At 40.5% G+C, this 21,549-nt stretch overlaps 1 long non-coding RNA gene and 1 pseudogene across 1 annotated transcript; one reads left to right on the forward strand and one right to left on the reverse strand.

Annotated features, from left to right (window-relative positions):
- The window catches only part of LOC149119231 (uncharacterized), a 216,358-nt pseudogene that overhangs the window by 7,341 nt on the left and 187,468 nt on the right, over positions 1-21,549 (forward strand).
- On the reverse strand, positions 1,385-20,932 carry LOC149119232 (uncharacterized). The gene is made up of 3 exons (XR_016228731.1): positions 20,850-20,932; positions 4,710-4,811; positions 1,385-1,736 (listed from the first exon to the last, which is right to left on the reverse strand). It is a non-coding gene; the product is annotated as an uncharacterized LOC149119232 (long non-coding RNA).

Below are 21,549 nucleotides of genomic sequence, written 5' to 3' on the forward strand. Positions count from 1 at the left end.
GAACCAATAGTAAATGACGACCTTTCTATCTGTCTCCCTCTCTCTCACTGTCCACTCTGCCTGTCAAATAAATAAATAAATAGAAATGGTTCAAAGGACTCAAACAGATTTTTTATCAAAAGATGAAATTCAAATTGCCAACAAACACATGAAAAAGGATTATGTTCCCTAGCCATCAGGGAACTGAATATAAATACAACACTGAGGTTTTTACCTCACCCCAGTTAGAACAGCTTCATAGAGCAACCAAAAAACAATAAATGCTGGTGGAGATTGTGGGGGGCATACCCTAATACACTGTTGGTGGGAATGTAAACTAGGACAGCTGTTGTGGAAAACAGTATGGAGATTCCTCATACGACAGGAAGCAGGAGGGAGGATGGCAGCATGAGTGGGAGGGTAGGGTGGGAAGTAGCACTATGCTCCTAAATCTGTATTTATGAAATACATGAAATTATTTACCTCATATAACTAGAAAATTACTTAAAAATTGACTCCAGAGTTAAAAATCTGCTATATTTTTTTGAAGTCCAATTTTCAAAAACACAAATATAAGATGAAATAGGAAAATTCCTATATAATTTAATAAGTTGAACAAATTTTTGGAAATCCAAACCAACTGATCAAGAAAAATGTTCCACAAGGAAAAATCTGGGTCCAGACTTATGGAACATTATAACTTCTAAGAGAAAAATAAATAAATAAATAAATAAATAAATAAATAAATAAATAAATAAATAACCACTGAATTTCCCTGACTTGTTCCAAGTGGACATACACAGAAGGTTTTTGAATCTGTTTTGGGAAGCTAGTGTTACACATATGATGCAAACGAGACCAGGGTATACAATGAAAATGAAATCAAAAAGCATGTCTTTCATAAACTGAGGTACATATATGTAAGCAAAATATGATTATATGAGTTCAGTCATCTAGGAAAGCATACCAGATCAAGAACAAATGAGCTACACTAAAAATTGAAGATTTTTAGCATTCTCAAATAAATCCTATCAATCATCCAGAAAGGTGAAAAATATGAGAAATTACATGACCACTTAAATACTAAAAAGCATTTAATAAAATTCAATATCTGACCAGAAAATAAATCTACTTGTAGCAGAACAGGAAAACACAGACTTCCTTCATGTGATCAAGATAGTCTAAAATGGAGTACAGCACACTACTTAATACAGGGCCAGTGAAAGCTTTATCCTGGGAAGAGACATGGATGTGACTGTCTTCTCTCCCCATCCCTTCAACTCTGTACTGGAGGAGTGGTCATGAAATCAACAAAAAGAAACATAAACTTTAAATATCAACTTTTAAGCAATAAAACTCAATATACATGGATGACACCATTATAAGAAGAGAGAATGCACTCTAACCCCAAGCCAAATACAACCGGTAAGTGAATTTAGCAAGACTACCAGGTAGACAATCATTATAAGTCACAGCAAGAAACAGAAAACATTAAAGGACAAAAGGCAAACTAGCAAACATGTATCTACAAGAGGAATTTAAATTATGTAATATCTTCAACATTATTCAAATGCATATTAAACACACATACACGCACACAAAGGACATAACAGAGAAATGACTCCACAACATGGAGAAAGCAAAGACCCAGATGTCAATGAAGTGCCAGTAGGTCAGGAAATTCTATCTCACCTGAGTATGACTTCAGATCACCAGGGCTGTGCAGGAACATGGAGGTGACCCTGCCACTGGGGAATCTGGCAGTAGAGGAGGCGGCTTCAGACCCCAGCCCAGCTCCTCACTCCCCTCACCTGGCAACACTCCCCTACACCCACTGTGCCAGGGAGCCTACTGATTGGCTACTGCTTTATGACATCATCCATGCCCACCCGCTTTGCAAACTGTCCAACCAGGCACCCCTTGGGGGAGAGGCAAACATGTACTCTCGTGAGATTGTCATGTCACAGTCTCTTCCAGGCTGCACTGGGCAAAGTGTCCCTGTGGTGGCTCAGCTTTCTCCCCTCTGCAAAGAGGGAGCTGGAGACTTGAGAAGCAGGAAATGCGGAGAGCTTAGGGCCCGGTGTCTGAGAAGGGGGAGGTGGAATGGGTGGATCCTGCTAGGACTGACTGTCCTGGTCCCTCAACTTGGACTTGCCCATGGGGAGCTCCTGAATTCTGCAGACTCCACAAGGTGAGGGCTGGGCTGGCTCCAGAATATGGGTGACATACCCTATCCCTGCACAGTGACTTAATCCACCAGGGAGGCAACAGGTGATGGCACAAGTATGCAGGTTCCTATCACTCATGTGGGAGACCAGCATGGAGTTCCTACCCTCAACTTGGCTGAGCCCTGGCTTTGCAGACATTTGGGGAATGACCCAGTAAATGGACGATCTCTCCTTGTTCTCTGTCACTCTGCCTTTCAAATAAATAAATCTTTAAAAAGTTTAGGAAGAATTTTCTCACCAACCATCTCTTGTCCAATAGCAATGGCTGGAAGTATGTTCTGAAGTGAGACATTAACAGACAAATGGCCATCAAGGCCATGGGTACATGGCGGGGCTGCTTGTAGCAGGCAGTTCTATAATGTTTTAGGAGGAATGCTCCCTCTGGACTAAACACTCAGAGATATGCTCTGCACCCTTCCCTCCCTGCCCTTGCAGTAACCTTCAGTAATGGCTAAATGCCCCTGCCCCAGGATACTGCTTTCAAAACTGTCTGTGGCCACAGAGAAGAGGTGGCCTGGACAGTGGTCACTGAGGAGAGAGGAAAGGCTGGGAACCTCAGGGACTGCTTTCCCTGGCCTGGAGTCCCTGCTCCTATGTCACAGGTCTGCAGCAGAGCATGCCTGTCACCTCCCTCAGCCTGCGGCACCTCTATTAACATTGCCCATGACTATGTTAGACTTGGGGAGCACAATGTACTGTCCACTATCTCAAGTCAAACTCCTAGGTTTGCTACAAAGTCATCTTCTCAGTGCATCCCTCCCAGGCCATGAGGTTGGGAAGAAATCTCCCAGCTGGTCAGAGGCTTCTGACCTGACCTGTGTTTGGTGGGGGGTGGCCTGTCCCCATCTGTGAGTGGGACCTGTTGTCTCAGCTGCAGCTCTACCGGCCCAATCCTTGGTGTCTAGAAGGATTCACCAATGAAGCCTCGGCAGGGTGTGTGTGGTGGGGGAGAGTGGTCAGGTGGCTGATGTCCCCATTAAAATGCAGTAGTGGAAACACTGTCCCCAGGCACTTCTGGGTGAGCTCTGTGCTTGCTCTGCCCTCTTCTCCAAGGACTCATCCAGGAGGTACCACTTCTCCATGGGCCCCTCCGACTTTTTCTTTTTTTAAAGATTTTAATCATTTTTTGAGAAATAGAGCCACAGAGAGAGGGAGAGACAGAGAAGGAGATCTTCCATCTGCTGGTTCACTCTCCAGATGGCTGCAATGGCTGGAGCTGTGCCCATCCATAGCCAGGAACCAGGAGCTTCATCCAGGCCTCTCATGTGGGTGCTGGGGCCCAAGCACTTGGGCCATCTTCCACTGTTTTCCCAGGCTATAGCAGAGAGCCACATAGGAAGAGGGGCAGCTGGGACTTGGACTGGCACCCATATGCAATGCTGGTGCCACAGATGGAGAGTTAGCCTGCTATGCCACAGTGCCAGCCCCCTGACTTTTTCTTTAAGGGGGGTGAGGGTATGGGTAGCATAAGGCTTCAGGCTCTGCCTGTGTGCTAAGGGAAGGTAACCATAGAGGGCCAAAGGAGCTGTACCCTAGAATCCCCAGGTTCTGTGCCTGTTCCTATCTCTCTGCATCTTCTCAGGTAGTTTTCTTTTCTTTCTGGTTGTGAAACATGCGTCTGTCATCTAAAGATTGTGAGTCCTGCATTAGCTGCACACACACTTTTATCTAGGGCTGACTGGTTCTGGTGTTTTGCATTCTTCTCCTGCAGTCTCTTTGCTGCCTCAGGGAGTGCTGGCCTGTGGTCATTACAAATTTTGACTACTGGGGTCTCACCCACAGTATTAGATAAGTACATCTCTAAAGCCATTTAAAACAATTTCTGTGTTTGGAAATGAAGAAGTTGCCATTACTGATTTGACTACATGCCTGTTTAAATGACTAACTCTGGGGCCAGCGCTGTGCCGCAGTGTGTTAAAGCCCCAGCCTGCAGTGCTGGCATCCCACAGGGGTGTCAGTTCCAGTCTCAGCTGCTCCTCTTCTGATCCAGCTCTCTGCTATGTCCTGAGAAGGCAGTAGAAGATGGCCCAACTTCTTGGTCCCCTGCACCCACATGGGAGACCCAGAAGAAGCTCCTGGCTCCTGACTTCAGATGGCTGTTGCAGTCATTTGGGGAGTGAACCAGCAGAATGGAAGACTTCTCTCTCTCTCCCTCTCTCTGTAACTGTCTTTCAACTAAGTAAAATAAATCCTTAAAAAAATTAACTCCACCTTGACTTAATTATTGATTTCCCAGTTGGAAGTTAATAGAGTTTTTAGAAAGCTTTTAATAAATATAAATTTCATAGGTACAACTTCTATAATTTAACAATTCTTAACCCCAATCCCACCTTCCCACTCCCAAACTGTCCCACCTCCTACTCCCTCTCCCATCACATTCTCCATTAAGATTCATTTTTAATTATCTTTATATACAAAAGGTCAACTCTATACTAAGACTTCAACTGTTTGCACCTACGTAAACACACAAAGTATAAAGTACTGTTTGAAGACAAGTTTTACCGTTAATTGCAGTAGGTTAAGCATGTGATGCTGGCATTCCACATCAGAGTACGGTTGGAGTCCCAGCTGCTCCACTTCTAATCCAGCTTCCTGTTAGTGTACCTGAGAAGGCAGAGGAAGAGGTTTCAACTGCTAGAGCCACCACTCATGTGGGAGACTCAGATGGAATTCTCGTCCCCAGCTTCATCCTGAGCAGACCTGGCTATTCTGGCCATTTTGGGAGTGAAACATTAAATGGAATATCTGTATCTTCTCCCTCCCAACCTTCGGTATAATCACCATTCAAATAGACTTTAAAATTGTTTTGATATTCATGTACCATTTTTGCATAATATGCATTTTCCATGAAGTTTTTGAAGACTGTTACATGTATGGATTTCAAAATTGGTTGCACAAAGAAAAGGTCCTTTAATTCAATTCTGCACAAGTTTTTCAAAACCTCTCATTTTTTTCTATTTTCTATAAATAATATATATTTGCATTTCTTGAAAAACATTGATTGTATTTCCTTCCTCATTTTGTCCCCAATGATATCATTCTAGTTTGATTTTCATTTTTTTATCTGCACAACTGTATTCTGTCTTGCAATTTCTTCTCATTTCAGTCTATCCTATGTGAAGTGATTAGATCAAACTTCTTGGAGAACAGTTTTTATGTTGTTACTCTCCTGTACAAAAGTGGTTAAGAAAACAAAAAGAAATACTCATATTTCATTAAGAATAAAATACAAAATCTTTAGTCAGATGATTATGGATATCATAAATCCAATGGCCTGTTAACTTTTTTTTTTTAAAAAAAGGCTTATTTATTTGAAAGGCAGAGTGACAGGGAGGGAGATAAAGGGAAGGAAGAAGGGAGGAAAGGAAGGGGAAGGGGAGAGGGAAGAAAAGGGAGAGAGAGAGAGAGAGAGTGCGTATGCAACCAGGGGTTGGGGGGGTTAATCTGATGAGTCACTCACCAAATGCCCAGAACAGGTGGGATTGGGTAAGGCTGAAGCAAGGAGCCAGGAATTCCATTCAGATCTTCCACATGGGTGTTAGAGACCTAAGTACTTGGGCCATCATCTGGTGCCACCCATGCACCATAATAGGAAGCTGGGTCAGAAGCAGAAGCAGGGTTCAGTCCCAGGCATTCTGATATGTGTTGTAGGCATCCCTAGTGGGAGTTTAACCCACTGCACCATAATGCCATTACTGGAAGTTTATTTGACATTTCTTTGATATTTTATGTTTCTCTGGCATTTTGAATTGCTTTACCTACTGGTACTGTGATACAGCAGGTTACTCTCTCACCAGTGATGCTGGCATCTCATATGAGCACCCTCTTGAGTCTCGGGTGCTACATTTCCCATCCAGCTTCTGGCTAATGCATCTGGAAAGAAGCAGATGATCCACGTCATTGAGTCCCTGCCATCCACATGGGAAACCTGGATGGAGTTCCAGCTCCTGGGTTTGGCCTGACCCAGCCCCAGCCAATGTGACCATTTGGGGAGTAAGCCAGCAGATGGGAGATGGATCTCTCTCCCTCGCCCTGCATTTCAAATAAGTAAGTAAATCTAAGAAATAAATTTATTTTTCAATATGTTTCTCCTTAGCTTCTAGAATAGCATTCTCCCTTGGTGCTACTGCTATCTGTTGACTTGTCTTTCTCAGTCTCTTAATGGAGCACAACCCATCTCCCAAATGTTGATATCCTGTCACAGTTATTTGGCCTCTTCTGTTCTCTAAGTTACAGACTCTTGAGCACCTAAATAACTCTCATGCATAACCTTGCCTATACATGCCTGAGGACTCCAAAATATCAGATTTCAGGTCTGACTTAACTTTCATTTTCAAATGACTGATGAAAAAACACATCTGGAAGACAGCATTTAGCCTTGTGGTTAAGATGTTGGTGTCCCACACTGGAGTTAATGGGTGTGATTCCCAGTTCCGGCCTCTGGGAGGCAGCAGTGTGATGGCTCAAATGATTGGGTTCCCCACTCCTCAACCACCTCTGGACATTGCGGGTATTTGAGCAGTGAACCAGAGGGTGAATACCCCTTCTCTTCCTGTCTTTTTGCCTCTCAAATTAAAACACAAAACAAAACAAAAAACCCATGTCTATGTCTTCCAATAAAATGACTGACTTAATGGCTAAAAGCAGTTTCATTGTTAAATTCAGCAAAAATAATTCTTGGTTGTAAATGATATTTGAATAATGAATAATTGTAAATCAAATTTACATAATGGATTGGGAAGAGAGAAAGATGTGGACAATGATTTTTACATGTCACTTTGATACTTCTTTGTCATGTAACCTTAAAAAATCCATTGTGCCTAAGTTTGATGTCCTTAAAATTATGGGCTCATCTAGTTGAGGCAGTAGTATAAAGGGAAGTGGTCAGAATCTTAGAAATCATCTTATCCTGCCCCAAAACAGTTAAGAGACATCAGCAAGTCATTTTATCTCTCTAGTTCTTTCTCCCTTGTAACATAAGAAGACCATCTTTCTATTTAAAGGATTTATTCTACACATTCCTATCTTAAGGTAAGATTCACATGACTGTGACACATTTTGTGACTGTCAGGTCTTCAATTCTACTGCATTGTTAGCAGTGTAATATCAAGCTGGCACTGAAGATGAAGTGCTAAACAACATAGGACTGCCAGGGCTTATTAGGAGCTACAAAGAATCATTTGAGTTCATGAAAATGTTTAAATTTAAAAATAGAATCACTCTATTATTGTTCAGAATCAGTATAGTTATGAATTTTTTTGTTTTAATAATTGAGTATCAGTAGCTTCATTTCTGATAGTATATCCCTGGTATTGTATATTGTAATATTGTACAAAAGTATATATTATATATTGTAGTTATACAATATTTATAGACTAACTAAAATTATAGGTAGCAATATTTATTGCTTTTTTTCTTTTATTGGATTTTATCATAGCATATGTCAATAAACCTTTCTATTTCAGATTAATGACTAATGAGATTATCCACTGTTCAGCCTCCTGGCTTTGACCTGGCCCACTCTGCAATGCTGTAGATATTTGAGAAGTAAACCAGAGGATGAAAGATCTCTTCCTTCTCACTCCCTCTTGCTGTAACTCTGCCTTCAAATAAATAACTAAATTTGTAAAACAAAAATATTATCCACTGCAAATTGAACATAATCAGAAGGAGAAATTCAAATTGGAAAGTATAACAATTTGGTAAAAGATAAAGGCATTTGTTATATAGTAAAGAGATTATTATGCAACCCAGAATTCTCCTAAATTGTATGGAGGAAAAGGAGCACTGGTCACTGACTCTCACCCTTAGAGGTTTACTTGGCATCTCTATTTTCTGGGTTTTTAAGGCACCAATATAATTGTAAATCCAAGTTTATATCTTTAGTTATTTAGAAGGTGGTTAATCACCTTGCCACCCACCTCCAGTCACACACACACACACACACACACAAACACACAGAGTCTGGTTAGGAATGCAATCAATCCATTGAGAAGTTTAATCTCCCTGGGCAACTTAATTTGATACTATAGCTATCAATTTTATGTAGCTTTGCTAATGTTACAGTAAAGCAGGACTGTTTTAAAATTTTATCATTTACAAAAGAAAACAGCCATGGTTTATACACATTACATTTATAATTTATCTAAATATTTTTGTATTTTCAAATCTTTGTATTTAAAAGTTGTTTTATTTTCATTGAGTTCACAAATATTTTTATTTAAGCACTGATATCTATCTATCTTTAAACATTCTCTTTCCCTGTTTTTCTGGGTTGTGCAGACAGTATCCCCTCTGAGACCTCAATCTCTTAGTTCCTCAGTGATTCCTGAATCCTTGATGGTGCATTCCAGACAGGCTACTCATTCATTATTCTAATCAGCAGCCTCACTGACAGAATCAGCTATCTGATTCACTATGCACCTTCTTTGCCACAGGCTGCAGGAAGACACGTGCAGTTTTATCTTATATGACTGTCTATAGGCTATCCTGCAAGCCCTGCACTGAGAGGAGTTATGGAATGTTTTTGTTCCAAGTTGGCATACCTGATGCTATGAACTATTTCCCAATTCTTAGTTATTTCATTTCAATCTCTGGGTAATACTCATTTCATTATTTTAATTTCATTGAGTAACTAGTGAACTCATAGGAGGTAACTTTTTTTTTTTTTTTTTATTCTTTTTTTTTTTTTTTTTTTTTTTTTTTTTTTACAGGCAGAGTGGATAGTGAGAGAGAGAGACGCAGAGAGAAAGGTCTTCCTTTTGCCGTTGGTTCACCCTCCAATGGCCGCCGCTGCAGCCGGCGCACCGCGCTGATCCTGGCAGGAGCCAGGAGCCAGGTGCTTTTCCTGGTCTCCCATGGGGTGCAGGGCCCAAGCACCTGGGCCATCCTCCACTGCACTCCCTGGCCATAGCAGAGAGCTGGCCTGGAAGAGGGGCAACCGGGACAGAATCCGGCGCCCCAACCGGGACTAGAACCCGGTGTGCCGGCGCCGCAAGGCGGAGGATTAGCCTATTGAGCCACGGCGCCGGCTCAGGAGGTAACTTTTTAAAAAAATAATTAAAAATTGTTTTCAGGAAGAGTTTGCTGCTAATGAGGGTTACATGGGTTAAAGATTGATATGACTGATTAAGATTTCTTTTTTCATGGCTTTATTGAAAATTATTTCAGGAAGCCAATCTTGCTTCTGACATTCCATCTTTTTTTTTGAACTTTTATTTAATGAATATAAATTTCCAAAGTACAGCTTATGGATTACAATGACTTCCCCCCCCCCATAATGTCCCTCCAACCCACAACCCTCCCCTTATCCAATCCCTCTCCCCTTCCATTCACATCAAGATTCATTTTTGATTCTCTTTATATATAGAAGATCAGTTTAGCATACATTAAGTAAAGATTTCAACAGTTTGCTCCCACACAGAAACATAAAGTGAAAAATACTGTTTGAGTACTAGTTATAGCATTAAATCTCAATGTACAGCACATTAAGGACAGAGATCCTACATGAGGAGCAAGTGCACAGTTACTCCTGTTGTTGACTTAACAAATTGACACTCTTGTTTATGGCCTCAGTAATCACCCTAGGCTCTTATCATGAGCTGCCAAGGCTATGGAAGCCCCATGAGTTCACTGACTCTGATCATATGTAGACAAGGCCATGGTCAAAGTGGAAGTACTCTCCTCCCTTCAGAGAAAGGCACCTCCTTCTTTGATGACCCGTTCTTTCCACTGGGATCTCACTCACGGAGATCTTTCATTTAGTTTTTTTTTCCCCCCCAGAGTGTCTTGGCTTTCCATGCCTGAAATACTCTCATGGGCTTTTCAGCCAGATCTGCATGCCTTAAGGGCTGATTCTGAGGCCAGAGTGCTGTTTAGGACATTTGCCATTCTATGGGTCTGCTGTGTATCTCACTTCCCATGTTGGATCATTCTCTCCCTTTTTGATTCTATCAGCTAGTATTTGCAGACACTAGTCTTGTTTATGTGATCCCTTTGGTTCTTAGTCCTATCATTATGATCAATTGTGAACAGAAATTGATCACTGGGACTAGTGAGATGGCATTGGTACATGCCACCTCGATGGGATTGAATTTGAATCCCCTGGTATGTTTCTAACTCTACTGTTTGAGGTAAGTCAGCTTGAGCATGTCCCAAATTGCACATCTCTTCCCTCTCTTATTCCCACTCTTATATTTAACAGCGATCACTTTTCAGTTAAGTTTCAGCACTTAAGAAGAAATGTGTATTGATTACAGTATTCAACCAAAAGTATTGAGTAGAATAAACAAAAAAAATACTAAGAGGGATAACATATTAAGCTGCTCATCAACAGTCAGGGTGAGGGCTGATCAAGTCACTGTTTCTCATAGTGTTCATTTCACTTTAACAGGTTTCCTTTTTGGTGTCAGTTAGTTGTCACCTATCAAGGAGAACAAGTGGTATTTGTCCCTTTGGGATTGGCTTATTTCACTCAACATAATGTTTTCCAAATTCCTAACAGGGATCACTTTTCAGTTATAATTTAAACACCTAAGAATAATTGTGTGTTAATTACAGAGTTCAACCAATGGTACTAGAACAAAAAAAATACTAAAATGGATAAAGTGTTACATTGTACATCAACCATCAGGACAAGAGCTGATCAAGTCACTGTTTCTCATAGTGTCCATTTCCCTTCAATAAGTTTCCCCTTTGGTGCTCAGTCATTGCAGGATCACTAAATCAATCTTGTTTTAGTGTGCTACTATGCAGACTGTTCCAGGATGTGCTTCCTTGACTCAGGGTTGAGCTGAGAAGTGGAGCAGGGGAGTAACATTGTTATTATTTGACTTGGAAACCTTATGTCATTCATTAGAACAGTAGGGAGGTAACAGCATGCATGTCATCTTTGCCAGCTAATGTGTGAAATGGGAAAAGTGTGCATACGTTTTGTTTCCTAAGCTTAGGTTAGTATTCATGGATAAATTAGAAAAAATTAGTAACGAAGCCAGGAAGTGATTAACAGTGTTTTAGTAATCCAAGAATATTTTCCTAATCAAAATAGAAATACACAGATAATCTTTGGTAAGTCCTAATATATACCATTTCTCCATGGGATAGACTCTACATTTGTTCATTTACAGAACTCTATTGGTCATCAAACTTGTGCTTCTTATTGTGCTTAACATTGGGCATGAAAAGAAAATTAAGGTCAAGTTTATATTTGTTGAGGAATTCACAGCCTGTGAAAGTATAGATGTAAACTGGAATGTAACATGGCAGTGGGTGGATTTTTCCTTCTGCCTCACCACTTTATATCAAGGTGACAAAGACCCACATCCTTGTGGAGTGCAAGGCTTGCCTTTCTGGGCCATTGCAGAGATTTCCAGTGGAGCACATTGATGCAGAGCTATGCTGGACAACTGCAAGCCCATACACAAGTGATGAGCTGAAGGGCTAACTTTCCTTCTCAATCAGAGTGATGGGTGGTATGTTCTGGAGTTGAAGGAAGGTCTGAGGACTGGGGTCCTCAGGGCAACAGCCTTGAATTGTGATGGACGGCTCCCATCCCTCTTAAAGGCATCACTCTGGGAGGCCAGCACTCCAGCATAGCAGGTTAAGGCATGGCCTGCAGTGCTGGCATTCCATATGGGCACTGGTTTGAGTCTTGACTGCTCCACTGCCAATCCAGCTCCCTGTTAATGAGCCTGGGAGGCAGCAGAGGATGGCCCCATTCCCTGAGTTCCTGCACTCATGTGGGAGACCTGGAAAAATCTCCTGGCCTCAGCCTAGCCTAGCCCTGGTCATTGCAGCCTTTTGGAAAGTGACCAATTAGATGGAAGATCTCTCTCTCTCTTCTCTCTCTCTCTCCTATCTCTCTCTGTCTCTGTACTTATGCCTTCTAAATGAATAAATGAATCTTTACAAAAAGCCACCACCCTGTCTCTGGTTATAGTTTCCCTTCTCCAAGTTGCCTTGCTGAGGTTGGAAGTTAGAAGAGCTAATGTGTGCTCTAAAGAAAGGGCTGAACCAATCATTTACTCTTGGATATAATTATGTATTGCTTCCTTTGGATCTTCTTTAAATTTTTTTTTCTCTTAGATAGTAGTCCTGAGCCATAGGCTACTATGACTGTCTGATGATTCAGATATGCTGAAATGCATAAATGAAAATGCAGGATTGAAAAAGAAACCAATTTGTTGAAATATGGTAATCAAAATATTAAAAAGAAAAAAAGGGTAGAGAATATGTTCACTTCCTGGGAGATGGAATACACACACTTTTCCCTATTTCTTCCCTTTGAATACAACTAAAATGTTTGTACATTATGGAGGAAACAAACATAAAAAGTCTGAAATGTAGGAGCCGGCATTGTGTTATAGTGGGTTAAGCTGCCTCCTGCAATGCCGGCATCCCATCTGGAAACTAGTTGGTGTTCCAGCTGCTTCTTATCCAGTTCCCTACCAATGTGCCTGGGAGAGCAGCAGAGGATGGTTAAAATGCTTGGGTCCCCCACCACATACAAGGGAGACATTGAAGATGTTTCCATCTCCTGGCTTCAGTCTGGCCCATCCCTGAGTGTTGTGGCCATTTGGAGAGTGACCCAATGGATGGAAGATCTCTCTCTTCCTCTTTCTGTAACCATTTTTCAAATTAAAAAATAAATCTTAAAGAAAAAGATGAAATGTAGAAAGACGTAGGACAAACAACCAGAGACTAGACCCAAGGAATGAGATGAGATGGTGGAAAGTTCTCTAGCTTGTCCTTTTGCTTAATATATGTCACACTTGGGCCCCAACAACTGGTAACCCAGAAGTGCCAGGAGAAAGACAAAAAATGTCCCAACAAAAGCTCTGTTTCCTAAGCCAAATGATCAGGAAAGGAGCAGCCTCACAAGACAGATCTGCTTAGGGTTGTCTCTCCCTGTTGGGTGTCAACATAAGCCAGCACAGAACCTGGACTTATCTCCAATCTGAGAACAAAGCAGGACTGCTTCTATAGAAAAAGCACATCCCAAACCAGCTGCAGCATGTTTGGCAAAATAGGATGTAGGTTCTCATCATAATTACTCACTCAGACTTAGAAAAGCACTTGTCATACCGAGAACCAGGCAAATCTCAACTTGCATGAACCCAATAAGTAGATACCAACAATGAGAAAGCAGAGATGTTAGAATTATCTGACAGGGCCTAAGGCAACAATTATACATTTGACTGCCTATATTTGCAAAAGAAATGATTGTCTTTATAAAGCAAAACAAATTCAAGAATCAGGTAAAATAAAATCCTGAAACCAATAAATCCAATGAGGTCTTAGAGTTCAAGATAAACAAGCAAATTCAGTAGTATTTGTATAAAATAGCAATGAATTACAGGCAACAAAATGAAAACTCTAATGCAACTGTAACCACTCAAATGAAGGAAAGGGTCAACATTATGGCATAGTGGGTTAAGTTGCTGTGGGTGGTACTGACATCTCATATGGTCAATGGTTTGGCTCCCAGCTGCTCTACTTCCAATCTAGCTCCCTAATATGTCTTGGAAAGCAGAAGATGGCCCAAGTCCCTGGGTCCTTGCACCCATGTGGGAGACCCAGATGAAGCTATTGTCTCCTAGTGTCCTTCAACCCAGCCCAGCCCTGGTGGATGTGACCATTTGGAATAAGGAAGAGGGAGATAGGGAAGAAAGGGAGGATGAGATGTATCACTATGTTCTTAAGATTGTATATATGAAATACATCAAATCTGTTCCCGTTACATATATAAATTCTAAAAAGAAATAAACCAATGACTCCTAATTTTAAAATATCACATATTATATTTTGGTTAGATTGTTTTTATAGGCAAAAATTGTTCTGGAACTAAGAGAAAGTTGTGACCTAGCTAAAATAACTTTCACATTTATCCTATTCAAAGAGGATTTGTTATTAAAAGGCAGAGCCTGTAGTTTATTCAGTCAATACAAATTCATGGAGCATATAGAATGTGCCTTCCCAGGCAATCAAGTCTCCCATTTGCCTCATCACTTACTTTGTTTTTCTTGCAAGCATTTGTCATAATCTAGAACTACCTTGTTGCTTTATTAGGTAACTTGTTCTTGACATTTGAACCCACAAGATTGTACATTCCACATGGGTAGGAATTTCTTTTATTCCTCTGGGTGTCAGTAGGGCCTTGTTTGAGTAGGCAGTCGATGAGTATATTTTGAATGCGAGCTTGGGCCAGAGATTAATGAACTATTGTGCCTTAAGAAGATGAGCTGGATCTTGAAGATGGATCAGATAAGGGAAGATTAAAGGAAAGGGGAACAATCCAGACAGAAGGTCATCAAGAGTAAAATCCTAATGGCTTTTATAGCAGTATTTGCTGCCCTCCCAATTAGAATAAACAGCAAAAACATTGAAGCTATGATTTTATATTAGATACTTTTGGGGAAAAAATAAAGTTGTCAGGGTAGGGACAGACTCTAAGGAACATCCAAAGCCAGACAGGATTTTGGAGCTGGAAGTGTTTTTAGGGATCCAGTCAACTCCCTTGTAGTGAAGTAACTGAGGAACTAAGGGGTGATAGTCACCTGGTTAACCAGAAAGTTAATTCTGTACGATCAGAATCTTATTCATTAACTTAAATCCAGTGCTCTAAGGTAATTCAGAAATATTTTAATAGAGAATAATATATGGTAAAATGGTGTTTATGGAAAGAAATCTGGGGCTGGTGCTGTGGTGTAGTGGGGAAAGCTACCACCTGCAGTGCTGGAATCCCATGTGGGCACCAGTTTGAGTTCTAGTTGCTCCACTTCCAATACAGCTTTTTTCTATGGCCTGGGAAAGCAGTAGGAGATGGCTCAAGGGCTTGGGCCCCTGCACCTGTGTGTGAGACCTGGAAGAAGCTTCTGGCTCCTGGCTTTAGATAGGCTCAGCTCCAGCCATTGCAGCCAACTGGGGAGAGAACCAGCAGATGGAAGACCTCTCTCTCTCTCTATCTCTCTCTCTCTCTCTCTCCACTTTCTGCCTTTCTTTCTCTGTGAACCCTGACCTTCAAATAAATAAATAAATCTTAAAAAAAGAAATCTGACTCCATATTTAAGGCAAATTGGAAGAGAATCTAATTCGAGGGAACACACAAACACTAGGAAGTAAAACTGGCATGACACAAATGAAGCCTTGATGAGGTGGTGAATATATGAAGGGGAAAGAACAAATTCACATTGGAGTGTAAACAAGCAGAACAAAATCAATGCTACTGTTTCAATGGCTCTTCTGGAGAAAATAGCTCTTGGCCTGAGGATATTTTTGTTCAGTCCCACCTAGAATATTTACATGATTTGTTTTCAGTTACATGTTTTTTAAAAGATTCATTTTGTTATATGAAAGGCAGAGTTACTGAGAGGCAGATTCAGAGAGACAGAGAATAGAGGACTTCTACCCACTGGTTCACTCCCAAAAATGGCCACAATGGCCAGAACTGGGCTGATCCAAATCCAGGAGCCAGGAGCTTCTTCCAGGTCTCCTTCCTTTGGAGCAGGGGCCCAAGGACTTGGGCCATCTTCTGCTTTCTCAGGCCATAGCAGAGAGCTGAATCAGAAGCAGAGCAGCTGGGTCTCAAACTGGTGCCCATATGGGATGCCAGCACTGCAGGTGGTGGCTTTTCTTGCTATGCCACAGCACCGGCCCCTTCAGTTACATTTTGAGAATACATTTTTGATTGGATTATATATTTGAAATGCAGAAAAACAGAGAGAGGAGAAAGGGAGACAGAAAGGGAGAGGGAGAGAGAGATGTTCTATCTGCTGGTTCACTTCTTCAAATGACCATACTGGCTGGGATTGGGCCAAGTCAAAGCCAGGAGCCAGAAGCTTCTTCAAGGTTTCCTATGTGGGTGCAGGGGCCCAAACACTTGGGCCATCCTCTACTGTTTTCCCAGGGATATTGGCAGGAAGCTAGATTGGAAGTGGGGTAGCTAGGACATGAACTTGTGCTCATATGGGATGCCGGTGCTGCAGGTGGTGGCTTAACCAGCTACTGTACAGTACTGGCCCCAAGGGCATGCAGTTTCAGTTAAGAGTTTTTGGGGGTTGGCACTGTGGCATAGCATGTAAAGCTGCCACCTGCATTTCCAGCATCCCATATGGGCTCCGACTCCAGTTCCAGCTGTTCACTTCCAAATCATCTCTCTACTACAGTTACCTGGAAGAAACTCCAGGCTCTTGGTTTCAGATTGAGCCCAGCTCCAGCCATTGAGTGCACCAGCAGATGGAGGATCTCTCTCTCTGCCCCACCTCTGTATAACTCTTTCTTTCAAATAAATCTTAAGGAGTCCATGCATCATTCAGCCAATCAATAAATTGACGATATCATCAGTGAGCAATGGGTCCTGACTATCTTGCAAGACATAATAATAATTTAATATTATATTATATAATTATATAATATTATAAAAATACTTCCATGAATTATTTTTGTAAACTTTTATTGAGATGGGTTATCTCCAAATATTGTATGGTCTGGTCATGATGGATTATGAACCAAAAATCAGACCTTTGCTTAATGCCATTTCCTCAGATTACAGTGCATTTCTTACTCCAGGTGATTCCTCTTTTTATCTGTAAGGCCAAGAAAAGGCTCTTTTGAGTTGTTACAGTCACCTTGAATGACTGCAAACTTCACCTTAACTAAGATGTTAAAAATCAGGTTAAATTTGTGTGGTTGGGCCAGCACTGCTGCACAGTGGATTAATTCTCTGCCTGTGGTGCCAGCATCCCATATGGGCACAGGTTCTAGTCCTGGATGCTCCTCTTCCAATCCAGCTCACTGCTATGGCATGAGAGAGCAGTGGAATATGGCCCAAGTGCTTGGGCCCTGCAAGACCCAGAAGATGCTCCTGGCTTCTGGCTTCTGGCTTCAGATCGGCTCAGCTCTGGCTGTTGTGGCCATTTGGAGAGTGAACCAGCAGATGGAGGACCTTTCTCTCTGGCTCTCCCTCTCACTGTCTGTAACTCTACCTCTTAAATAAATGGATAAAATCTTTTAAAAAAGGGAAAAAAACATTGTAGTCACCATGTAGTAAATTACTTTCTTATGCTGTCAAAAAGCATCTAAGCCAGAATTGAGGAATCTGTACATGTCAAAGCTTACTGATTCAATGGCAGGGATGCTCTATAACATCAGGCTAACTCCTTTAGCTGCAATTTTGGGCTTACATTGGAAAACAAAGTTAGAAATACTGTGACACCTGGCACAAGGTAGGCACCTCCCTGTCCCACACCACCCAAATATATATTGTACACTTTCATCTATGATACCTGTCATGTCCCAGAAATTCACTACTGTTTCTCTTCTCTCCAACACAATGATAGAAATTTGAACCATGAATAGTAAAATATTGTGGTTGGATAATAGCCCCCGTACAAGAGACATGCTCCAGTGAAAATTTTGGGGATTGTTTCAAGTGATGTCATGACAGATAACATAAACTGTTCTATTTGTTTTTTCAGAGTGCCTGTATGAAATTACTCTATGTTAAAACATTTCTGTTTCAAACAGAGTGACAAAACATTACCAAAATGAAGAAATTGACAGGAACATTATATAGTGTATATTTGCAGGGTTATGTGGTTTCTCATATTAAATCTATTTCAACTTATTCCATACTAGAGAACACTGGGAAACACTACCTGAGAAAATGTGCTTTTAGCAGCCCTGAAAGTCCAAACTCTAGTTTCTGTTATCATCTGACTTCTCCTTCCATGAAAGCCAAGAAGTCATAATGTGACGAGCATGAGTTTTTTTTTTAACAAAAGGAAGATGTCTTGCAGATATTCTCAGACATTTGAGTCCATGCGCTCTTAATATCTTGTCCTTATTTCCCTGTTCATTAGTAGATATTGCTTGCTTCACCAAAGTCTATCTGCAAGATCATTAAACACTCATACATTCAACAGTGATTTGCACTGCTTCCATTGTAGCAGGTACCATGCTCAGTGGTGTGATGCAGCAGTGGGCAGGAAAAAGTACAAGTCCTGGCAGCCACAGTCTAGTGGGGACAGACATCACATTATCAAATGATCATGGAAGTTAATGGGAACATGTGACTCCAGAGAACACAGTGCTATGAGAACATCTGAAAGGGAATCCATCTCAATAGATCAAGGATGCTGTCCCTGAGGAGTGGCCACTGCAATGATTTGTGAGTGGTGGGAAAGAACTAAAACTGCACTGCATGCAGAGGAGCCAGCATATCAAGGGCCCTAAAGGTCAGTGGGCAGACAATGTCATGGCTGAGAAATAACTCTTAAGACCAATCCCATTTACAATGCTTACAAAAAATACCTTGGAATAAATTTAACCAAGGCAGTGAAAGCATTAATATGAAAATTACAAAACATTAAAGAAAGAAGTAGAATAAATAAAATGGAAGAGTCTTCAATTTTCATGGATTAGAAGAATCAACATCATCAAAACACCCATGCTACCAAAAGCAATTCACAGATTTAATGCCATGCTAATCAAATTACCAGTAATATTCTTCTCAGCTCTAGAAAAAATGATTCCATAAAAATAAAAAATGATTCCATAAAATAAAAAATGATCCCATAAAAATGATTCCATAACAACACAGGAGACCTTGAATAGCTAAAGAGATATTATACAACAAAAACTAAGCTGGAGGCATCACAATACTTGATTTCAAGCCATGCTACAGGTCAGTTATGATCAAAACAGCCTGATATTGGCATAAAAACAGACGTGTAGACCAATGGAACAGAAGATAAACTCCAAAAGTCAATCCACACACCTACAACCAACTTATCTTTGACAAAAGAGCTACAATGAAAACCTAGAACAAAGACAGTCTCTTAAAAAATGTGCTGGATAAACTGGATCTCCACATGTAGAAGTATGAAACTAGACCCCTACCTTATACCTTACCCAAAAATCCACTCAAAATGGGTCAAAGACCTGAAGCTATGACCCAATACTGTCAAATTCTTAGAGAATATTGGGGAAACTCTGCTTGACATTGACATAGATAAAGATTCTTGGAAAGACCCCAGAAACACAGGCAATCAAATCAATATTGACAAATGAGATTATATTAATCTGAGAAGCTTCTGCACTGCAAAAGAAACACTCAGCAAAGTGAAGGGGACAACTGACAGAATGGGAAGAAATATTTGCAAACTATGCAACTAATAAAGGGTTAATATCCAGAATCTATAAAGTGCTCAAGAAATTCAATAACAACAAAAAAATCCAGTTAAGAAATGAACAAAGGACTTTTCAGGCATTTGTCAAGAGAGGAAATTCAAATGGCCAACAGATATTTGAAAACATGCTCAGGATCACTAACCATCAGGGAAATGCAAATCAAAACCACAGTGATATTTTACCTCAACAGGCTCTCGTACAGAAATTAAACAACAAGTGTTGGGAAGGATGTGGTGAGAAAGGTGCCCTAATCCACAGCTGGTGAGAATGTAAGCTGGTACAACCACTATGGAAGACAATATGGAAATACCTCAGAAATCTGAATATATACCAATCATATGATACACCATCACACTTCTAGAATTTACCCAAACAAAAATAAATCAGCCTATGAAAAACTTAACTGTTCTACCATGTTCACTGCAGCACAATTCACAAGAGCTAAGATATGGAATCAATCAAGTTCTCCATCAACTGGTGACTGGATAAAGAAATTATGGTATATATGGTATATATAGTATATATAGTATATATATATATATATATATATATATATATATATATATACACACACACACACACACACACACATACACACACACACACACACACACACTATGGATTACTAATAACCTGTAAAAAATATGTCTTTTTGCAACAAAATGGATGCAACCGGAAACCATTATACTTAGTCAAATAAGTCAGTCTTAAAAACACAGATACTATGTTTTCCCTGATCTGAGGTAACTTATAGAGTACCTGAAATGTAATGCATTGGAGTGAAGTGAACATTTTGAGAATCAATAATTATTACAGCCCGTCTCTTTCACTGAGGAACAGTTTTTTTTTTCATACTATTTGTTTAACTCCTTTACTTAGTGTAGGATTAACTGAATGATCATTAAATAAACTGAAATTAGCTTTTTGTAAAAAATTAAGAGCGGGAATGGCAAAGGGAGAAGGAAGAAGAATTGGAGAATGGGAGGGAGGGAGGGGGGAGTGGGAGGTATCATTATGTTCCAAAACCTATACATATGAAATACATGAAAGTTACATAACTTACATAAAATTTTAACAAATCTTAAAGACAAAGATGCCAGTAGGCAAAATGCTTAAGTACAAAGACAAATACTTATGTTTGCTGTTGATGCAAAAAAAAAAAAAAAGTCCACAGGGGAATGACAAATTCTCTCAGAACTAAGCATCTTGTAAACATATGCAATGGAAAAGCAGACTCAAGCTCAACCGAGAACACAGCCACTGTGCTGTTTAAGGCTAATTTGTCTTCCCCACTTGGAGTCAATATACTAAAAAATAAGGAGTTAAAAAGATGTTCTAGGCTCCCATGACTGTTGAGTCTATTTCTCCTCTTGTGAGCTGCTCATTTGTTGTGGGGACACAACCTTTCTAGACTCTTGCAATATTTGCAGTAGATCAAATTCAAGGTTAACTCACATTTGCTGGCCCACAGCTCCTCAAATCCTTCTGACCACAGCAGTGCTTCCTCTGGGGGAGGCCTGCAAGAGAAGTTCTGCAATTAAGAGGGCACATATCAGGTTCCCTTTCCAGCTCAGCTGTTCAGGTTTGTGAGCACAGGATTCTCAATTTAATTAATGAAAGTTTATTGTTTGCTTTTCTTGCTGGTTTTGGGCTTCCCAGGAGTGGAAGAATTTTTGCAATAAATAACTCAATCATGTCTTTTAATCTTAAAAAAAAAATCACTAAGCAAACAGGTTTGAAAGCACAACTACAGCTGAATATATTTTTATCCAATAAAGCTGTCTAGTAGCTACAGACAAACCAAATGAGACAAAAACAAGTAGCAATCTTATTGACCTAATATTTAAACTTAGCATCGAATTACTGAAGTTTTCACAGTTCCTCAGACTGTAACTACTAATGTTAAGAGTAAAGGTCAGAACTACCTTAAAATCACAAAGATATCATTTTTTAAAGATTTATTTGTTTATTTCAAAGTCAGAAGCACACAGAGAGAGGAGAGGAAGAGAGAGAGGGAGAGATTTTCCATCCACTGGTTCACTCCCAATTGGCTGCAATAGGTGGAGCTGTGCTGATCCGAAGCAAGGAGCTTCTTCCAGGTTTCCTACATGGGTACAGGGACCCAAGGACTTGGGCCCTCTACTACTGCTTTCCC

Source organism: Oryctolagus cuniculus, chromosome Y, assembly GCF_051225735.1.
Source record: "Oryctolagus cuniculus isolate XC-2025 breed Fujian yellow rabbit chromosome Y, ASM5122573v1, whole genome shotgun sequence".
NCBI classification, from domain to species: domain Eukaryota; kingdom Metazoa; phylum Chordata; class Mammalia; order Lagomorpha; family Leporidae; genus Oryctolagus; species Oryctolagus cuniculus.